The sequence below is a fragment of the Tauraco erythrolophus genome, chromosome 14, assembly GCF_009769465.1.
Source record: "Tauraco erythrolophus isolate bTauEry1 chromosome 14, bTauEry1.pri, whole genome shotgun sequence".
Taxonomy (NCBI): Eukaryota; Metazoa; Chordata; class Aves; order Musophagiformes; family Musophagidae; genus Tauraco; species Tauraco erythrolophus.
The window spans coordinates 14,437,549-14,446,972 of NC_141478.1; positions in this window are offsets into that span (position 1 = coordinate 14,437,549).

A 9,424-nucleotide genomic window follows, 5' to 3' on the forward strand; every position below is an offset into this window, starting at 1 on the left:
CATTTTCTTGCATATCATGTAGTCATTTATACTTCTGCCATGGGAATGTTCAGTTAGTGTAAAACACCATAAGGCAGCAGAATTCAGGTTTGCACTGCATTTAATATGAAGTAATAAATTACATTTTCTTATAAAAGCAGCACAGAATCAAGATCAATATTCTTAGCAGAAGACGTACTGCTGACAAGCGATGAGTAGCAGAGAACTCACACAATTGACAAGTTAAAAGCTAAATAAATTGATAGAATTTGCTAATATATCGATGATCTATTTGCATACATTTATTTAGATCTCCATGAGTGTCCTGAATTAATAAACAGCTACTACTACAGACAAAACATTGGTTATATAAGAGAATTAATTCAGAATGAAATGTTAAAAGAACATTTTGTACATTTTCCTATACATTACGATTGAGGCATATGAGAAAGAAAACAGAAGATATACAAACTTCTGTGTTAACAGTCCTTAACTTTTTTCCTCTCATGCTTCTTGGTTAACTTTTCTTTTGGATTAAGATATTTTGATGCACAAGATAAGTACTTTGAATGAAAGCTTTGCTTCTGAGAATGCCATGACTTCCCTAGAAATACCGCGTACTCACATGCACACATCCACATTTTGTCTGACAATATTTAGCTTTATCAAAGCTATTTAGTGATGCTGATGGCACCCAGAGCAAACTTTTTTAATAAAATCAACAGATATTTATCAGACTGTTCCTTTAAAAAAGTTAAAAACTGTTTCTACAATGTCAAATATTGCCCAAGGCATATCTGAGCTGCATGTAGCTTATCAGTACATGTCAAATTCCTCCAGTTCTGCCCACTCAAGCATGTCTGATTCACAGTATTAACCCATAATTCGACTTTAAATGAAGTTCCTCAGTCCTACTCCCCATTTCTCCCTGCTTACAACCTAATAAACTTCTGTCCTGCCCTTACAATCACACTGCCAAAAAGAACTCTCATAACTGTAAAAAAAAAAAATTCCCTGTTCTTCGTTAAAATCACACCAGTTCATCCCACCACTAAGTTTTCACATCTTTACTATCCAGTATATAGTTTTATGAACACTTTCCACACTGAAACCACCCCACGAACCTCTTAACTTGGACGCTTATCCCAGTTTGCACAGCTTCAAGGACTTTGACTGTACTAGTTTAGCAGCTTCAGACCATTTGTACAGTATCAAAGTTTAATTTGAAAAGGTTAGTACACCACCTTTTATTCTACAGAAGACATGAGGTATTTAAAAGTCTAGTCAAAAGCTTTAAGGGGCCAGAGAGCAGGAGGTCTGACCTTGAATGCCTTTCTAAGCACATATTAATGCAAGGGCTTTCCTCATCACCCAGCTTTTTTTAACTGGGACTGGTCATGAACCAAGTAGAATAAAAAGGTCAGATTACACCATAAAGAAACAGTGCCATCATAAATCAACACATGCTTTCCCCTAATTATTTTATTAATAATATTTTTAAATAAATTTTATATAGTTTACTAATTCCAATATAGTAAGCATATCTTGACTCTGCCTCCTCTACTGACCTTAAAAAAAATAACAAAACCAAAAACATTTGTTAGCTTCTCTATTAGGCTCATCTCAGATCTTCCAATCACTGTTCACATGATTACTGCTTTACTACAGGCACATATCCCTGTGCTGCATTTTCTTAAGATAAAAATTACAATCCTAGAGCAAGAGGTTTGGGAATGTATAGGTTAGAACGGAAGAGTTGCTTAGGTCTTAGAAGAATGCATGCACATGTGCTCACAGTGATTTGAAGAGAAAAATCTGGGTTGTGTTTTGCCCCTGCTGAAGTCTGTGGCTCATATTCCCTATAGGTCTTTGCATTTACATACAGAATTTGCTTAAAAGCGTAAATGAAGCTTTCCAGCACAAAACATCCTGAACAATATCAAACTATTAACTACAGTTATAAGAACCACATTTCTTGATAAATAAAATACATATCTTGATTTTTAACTGAATTCAGAATCCATCAGTTCTCACATACATCAAGGTCCTTAGAGCTAGGAACTGAACTTCCCAGAGACCTGATATCAAACAGTTCACATAAAACACTGGTTGTGACAGAAACCCTCTTCTCATAGCTACGGCCCAGAACAAAAGCTACCAAATAGGAATTTATAGCTTATTTTTAGAAGAGACTTTGTACAACAAAAGATCACCCTATAGGTAACAGTAAACATGTCAGAACATTTTTCCTGAATTTATATTCAAACTTATTTCATGTTTCCTATGCATCCTAAATTATCAATACAAGATCAGTTGTTTCAAAGTCCAGTTAAATGTGTGGCAATCAATGTGGGCATAAAAAAGACACAAATTGGCTTATAGTCCTGAAAATGTTAAGATACTAGCAGCATTTAACTGTTCATTCTGAAAATACAAATATTTGGAAAAAAACAATAACAAAACAGGATAGACAGGCCAAAATGATTAAGAGCAATTACTGATAATTTTATAAGAGCAGCATATGTCTTTTCAGTCTAGCAAAATTGTATATGCCCAGGCTTCAATACTCTTGATGGCCAAGTAAAAGAGTTCTACACACACAACTCTTTAGATTCATCACCGTAATAAAGCTTTAGGAAGTAAGTTTTAGGCAGAGCCTTGCAAGTTTCCACGACAAATTCCTAAGGTTTGTGTGTTCCTAACCCATCTCATTCTCCTAGTCTGTCTATTCTTTGGCTTTATCTGACATAGATCATAAGAGAGACTATGTAAGAAAATTTTCTATTTTAAGAAAGAAAATTCTATTTTTAAGTAAGAAAAAGTTCTATCAATACTTTTTGTACTGTTAGTAAAAAGCTAATTATTCTCCTTAAAAATAGCTTTGACTTGCAGTCTACTGATCCATTCTATACTGTTTTCATAACTTTCTCCATTTACTTTATGATGCAAATGTTGTACTCTCCTTAAGGATGTTGTAGTCTCTGTAATAATCAGCAAAGATAAAACCTTTCCAGAACTAAAAAAATATATTCACCCACTGTCTACAATATATAGCAAGTCCATCTAAGAGGCATAAGTAATAAAATACATTGTATTTACAAAACACTTGATAAAAGTATCTAAAGTATAACATCTAAAGATGCAGAACTGGCATGGTGCTGTCTTTGTAAGCCTGCAGACCTACCACATTGATGCTCATGATGCTGCTCACAGATTTGCTACTTGCATAAGCTGCTATTCGGAAGCCTACTGTGTCCATGAATCTGAAAATACAGGTCAACAATACTTTGTAATTTGTGAACCAGCGTGGTACACACCCATTCGTATAGGTGTGAGCCATGAAATAAATTAGAAGAGAGAAATACAATACTGAGAAACATGCTTAACAGGGAAATGGAACTAGAATGGAGATATAGAGGCTACAGGGCAGAAGGCAGGGTGTGTAACAGAAAAAGGAAAAAGGAGATATATGAAGCTAGGTAAATGAAAAGGGAATGACAACCAGAGAAATGACACTAAACACAGGAAGACAAGACAAAGGTAACAAGACATTTGAAGTAATTAATAGCAAAAAGTAAAACAAAGATTTATCAAGAGATTTTTAAAACTATAATTAAAAACTAGTTCGTATTCAGCACATTGCACAAGAGAACTAATAACTGGATCCTTTAAGATGCCGAGTTTGCTCTCTGCAGGTGCAGCAGCAGAACCATGTCTACCTTTCTAATACTTTAGTTAATATATCTAATCAGAGTAGGCAAAAAGTTAAATACTCTAGTAATCATTTCCATCGTATGTCCCACTTCCTCATGTTTTAATATATTCTGACACAACCCTCAGTATTCCACAAGTTTTCCTCTACTTTGCTTTTTGTGGCTCCATCTTGGAGACCCCACCTGCCTGTCACTGCCCTTCCAATTTAAGATTTAATGGGACTTCCCTCAAGACCTGTCAGGGCTACACCCTAATCGGCCGGAGGAGCCACTGTTGAGTGACACCCAGATCTCCCCCGGGGTGCAAACACACTGCTTTTGCAGTCCAAGGGAGCAAGAGTCTGGGACCAGGAATCGATACAACCCATTTTAACTAGCAAGAACCACCTAGTAATACCTTGTTTGTATTTCTTGAACAAGTGACACAAGAAACACTTATTTCATTCCACACAATAATTCACCACAATCAGAAGGAGCACAGTAAGGGCAACACCATCTCCCAGCTGCTGATTACATCAAAGGTTTGCAGCACAAATTCAATTTTATGATGTTAATCTCAGCCTGCCACTCAGAAATTTTCTCTGAGGGATATGATTTTTCTCTGGATTTCATTTTAAGAATGATTTTCTTCTTCTACAATCAATAAAGATATGTTTTCATCAAAAGACTCTATCTTGGCAGAATTCAATTGGCCATCTCAAAACCTTTTGGTGACACAATATTAATTAAAATAGTTGATGTTGCACCTAAGCTGGAAAATGGGGCAGAGAAAACATCAGCAACTTCGAACACTTGTGCTTTACACACTGTCACAAGGTACAGTAGAATAATCTTCACCTCCTTGAAGTTACTGTTTTACCCCATAAACTGTTAAACTATTTTAAGCTCGCTAGAAAAGTGTCATGAGATGCTCTTTTGCCAAGTAGAAATTAAAAATGAGTGCAAAAACATAAATTCCCACTTTCTTTCACTGTAATTAAAGGCTTCAACGACAACAATCATCAATGACATAATAGCTGTTTAAACACGTTAGACAAAAATTAATGCATGTGAGCTAGCTAACTTGGTTTTAAATCACATATATCAAGGATCCTGTAAATATACAGAGTTTATCTGAAAAAGAAATACATTATACAAGTGTGTTTGGAGCCATAGAAGATGTCTTTAAAGTAAAAACAATCGCATCTGAAACACAGTGTCCGAATATCCTAACAGCTACAAGGACAGTTATCTACAGGAAATGAAATATTGCTGAGCACTATATGCAACTACGCATATGAATTATTTGCCACTTCCAAAGCCTAAAGCATACAAATAGTATCACTTAAGTCACCTTCAGTGGAGTTACACATATTCAAATGGTGAAATACTTTGCTGAAGCAGAGCTTTAATCAGGTCTCAGGACATCACTCATCTATTCTTACAGTAAGGCACACATGACAAAGGGGCCATCAGTTTCTGCAGAACGTAAGCTTTAATTTCTACAATATTGCATCCTACTGACTTAGAGACAGGTTTTAACCTTAGTTTTATATACCTTAAGTCATGCCTACCTCTAATTGAAAGTAACAGTTTTCCATGTGAGAAAGCTGTTTCCTTACACTAGTAAAGAGACAACAGCTCCTTACATTAACTGTCTTTTGAACAGAGAGACATTTATGTCCTTTGAAGAGTCAACGATCCCAACATAATCCAACCTGAATCAAAAGGTCTACTAAGGTGGTGTCATCTCCAAGTTTATCGCCTACATAACTTGGAAAGCATAGAGAGCAATAAACTTTAAGTCTGTGTCAAGACTTCCCACAGATGCAAGCAAAAGTCACATGTAACCTGCAGGAGCTTTGATCGACCTTCCTTTTTATGAAATACCACAGATTCTGTAATGAACTAGCCATAATTAAGCCTACAGAATTCATTCTTATTTACACTGCTTGAACACAAAAGATATAAAATCTGGTAAAGTCAAGACACAATGAAACCTAAAAAAATACTACGAAAATCTCAAACTGAGAGGCACTGAACACACATCAAGGCTTTAAGTCACTCATTTTGTCTTCCTTATATGACCTTGAATTCATTTAAGATTTAAAAAACCTGCCGATCAGAGAAGTGATGTTTTTGGTTCAGCTACGCTGTACACTGGAATGTTTAAATAACAAACAAAATTGGAATCAGATACTGGAAATAAAACAACTAAAACATTTCATCAGCCTTTGGGTTTTGGATAGTGACATAATAATCACTAATCATTGGTGTAATCAATTACATCATAACGAGGATTTCTAAACTCTAAGAACTCCTTATTTTTCCATTTTGCTCTTTGAATACTCTTAACCACCAAGCAGGCCTCTGTGCAATGTTCTTCACCACGGGGCATGCACCTGTTTAGGGTAAACAACTCAGAACTATTTATTGTGTGTGCACAGTCAAGTCTGCTTAAGTAAAAAGACACTCTTTATTATGAAGCAGAAGCAAAGTCCAAAACTGATTCAATGCACTGCAATGCCTGGATTGCAGTTTTCATTACAGTAAACTTTTAATTTTAACACTGAAAAATTTCTAACGAGAAAAGTCTGCTCATCATGTAATCAATCCTACCAACTGACATGAACCTTTGTAGCAGAACTAGCTGACCACAACAGCCCTTTTTGCAATGAGTACTCCCAAAAGATCGTAGTTCTGTACCAGTAGCACTACTGATACGCTAAAATTTCATGATACATTAAGAAAACACAAGCACTGCTCCTGGCAGTGACTAGAACCGTAATCACGACAGAAACACCACAAGCATCCAAGTGAGCCACCCTGATTAATTTCATAATTGAGCAAGTCTCAAAAAATCTCTAATGAGAACTATTTTCAAAAGAAAACAGAACTGCTATAAAATAAATACAAACTTCTTTATACTCTAAGGTTTTTCCATCTACTCAGTAAGGCATCACTAGAATAACCAAAGGCGTTTTCCCATTTCAATGGGGCAATATTTTGAACTCTGATGTGTCCTCACATTACTGCTTTTCTCCAAAAAGTCCAGTAAGTATACTCTAAAGCAACTGACAAAATACCTATAATTCACTAGATTATCTTGGAATCAGAGCTTTCAGACATCTAACACCAGATACCAAAGCTGATATATAGTGAAGTTATATACAACGCCAAACGTACAGGGACCAAAAAAACCTCCCAGAAACTTGGATGAAATTTGCCCAAGTAATACCCAACGCAGCACAAGTCAGAAAAGCTCAGCACCTGCCAGAAGAGCGCGGCGGGGCGAGCAAGCGGCGGGGCGAGCAAGCGGCGGGGCGAGCAAGCGGCGGGGCGAGCAAGCGGCGGGGCGAGCAAGCGGCGGGGCGAGCAAGCGGCGGGGCGAGCAAGCGGCGGGGCGAGCAAGCGGCGGGGCGAGCAAGCGGCGGGGCGAGCAAGCGGCGGGGCGAGCAAGCGGCGGGGCGAGCAAGCGGCGGGGCGAGCCCGGCCCTGCCAGCGGGACGGGGAGACCAGCACCAGGGCGGAACCCTGCGAGCAGAAGGGCCGGCGGGGGAAGGGGCTGAGAGTAGCCGAACAGGCGAAGCGGCGGCACAGCCCCTTACCTCCAGCGGCTCCCAGGCCGGCGAGCGGGGCAGAACGGGCCGGCAGCAGCGAGAGCGCTCCGGGGAAGGGGAGGGGAGGGAGCTGGGACGGGTTTTATGCGACTGGGGAGCGGCTGCACCCAGCCCCGCTCCGGCCGCGGCCGCAGGTCGGCGTCCGCCCCTTGGACCCGCCGGAGCAAGGGCGGCGCGCGCCGGCACGAGCCTGCGCTCCCCGGCGCCGAGCGCAGCGCCTCGCGCCGCCCGCCCCGCAGTCCTGTCAGCGCTCAGCGGCGCCCGCCGAGGGGGGGGGCTTCGGCGGCAGCTTTGTACCCCGGCAGCTTAAAGCGAGACAGTGAGGGGAAACGGGGGCCGGAGAAAAAGAACGTGAGGTCAAACCCGCGCTGCAGCCCCCCCGGCTCACCCACCTGCCTCTCTGCACTGCCCCTCGCGGCTCTGCAGACGCAGGCGGGGCCGTGCCCTACAGCCAGGGTGGGGCAGACACTCGACGGCCCGATGTACCTTTCAGAGATTACCCCCTACTTGGCACTGAGGAACAAAAAGCTTTGCACGTGTCCGCCCGGCTTTAAGCACGGTGAAAAAATTATTTCCACTTGCGGGAGTCGGGTGAAGGTGCAACTGCAGGTGGTGGTGGTTCCCGTGATGAGAGGAGGGCCAGGTGCGCCGCGGCCTTTGCTCGGCTCCAGCCAGGTGCTCCAGGGGCGGAGCGCGATTTCGCACAGGTGTGGGAATCTGCAGCAGCTGTGGGTGTCAGTATTTGAGGGCAGCAAACCCCTGAGCTGGGTTCTTCATGGTGTGAGGGGTATGTATTCTTGAGGATGTGAGTATCTTAACTGCAAGGATTTGTGTTTGAAAATAATGTTTCCTATAGTGACTTAATATAGTAACAACAAGAAATGTGATGCTTGTTTCTTTAATAGTCTATCTCTTTCTTTTTTGTTCAAAGGTCAGTTATAGAGAAGCTACAGCTTGCAAGAGATCCTTGTGGAGACCTGAGCTGAACTGGGTGTATAGCGTACACTTGAGGTCACTTTAGCTGCCGAAATGCTTAGTCAGAGCCACACGTAAGCCGCAAACAAAATGATGAGACTTATCATAACAAAAAAAAAGCTATTTTCTCTAAAATTATGACTTCTTAAAATATTTTCCTATGTGGTGTTTTGTAAAATGTATAGAGATTTGAAAGAATGTTAAGAGATTTAAGTGTATTTTCAGTGCCTGTGGTTCTTTAAGTTATTTTAATGTTAAGTATTCTAGCTGAAGTATGTGGGTTTTCTTGTTTTAGTAGTATTGAGTTTACATTTATACTGAGACTGTTTTCCTGAGGTATCTGAATCAAGATAAGTAGTAATATTCTGAAATGCATTAGTATAATTATAGTCTTCATCTGTGGGCTATGTTTTAGAGGTAAGTGAAAACAATGAAAAAAAACTTTGCAAAGTTACTGAAGAAACTTAGCACTTTGAAACACACTTCTCCGAAACTTTTTTGTTTTTATTTGTTTGAGTGGTTCTGTAGTTCAGTTCTCACAAGATTTTTAGTGTAATAAAATGAAAACCTTCAAATATGAGACTTCCTAAGCTACTTCACTTTATGAAAGACTATATGTAGGCAAGTTATAAACCCTAAAAATAGAGCTTTAATGGAAAGGATAGATTTCGTTAGGCCAGGTGAAGAACACTGAAATATGGTATCGTATGTGTAAACTTACTTATGGTTTCTTAGGTTAAAAAGGTGCTACTTTTCTGGGCTGGCTTCTGGGTATTTTAGTAGTAATCATACTGAAAGCAAAGTGAGATTATATAAATCAACTTCAAAAAACAAACTATTGTCTCTTTCAGAAAAGATGAACGCTGCCCCTTTAAAATCAATAGTGATAACTTGAACCTTAGCTAGAGTTTTTGTAGTCAGAAGATGCTTAGCAAGAAAATGAAATAATTGTATGAGACAAAATAACCTAATGCATAAAGTAGATATTGCATGTGCTTTTGGCACTCTATGTGAATTGTGAATTCTGCTTGTGAACCTAAATAAATAACTTTGACAGCCTCTTTTTAATCATTGATAGATGGAGGTTTCCATAAGAAAAACTGTCACATACATTTTAGCACAAGTTGACACAAAGGGAAGGTCACTCCAAAGACCTTA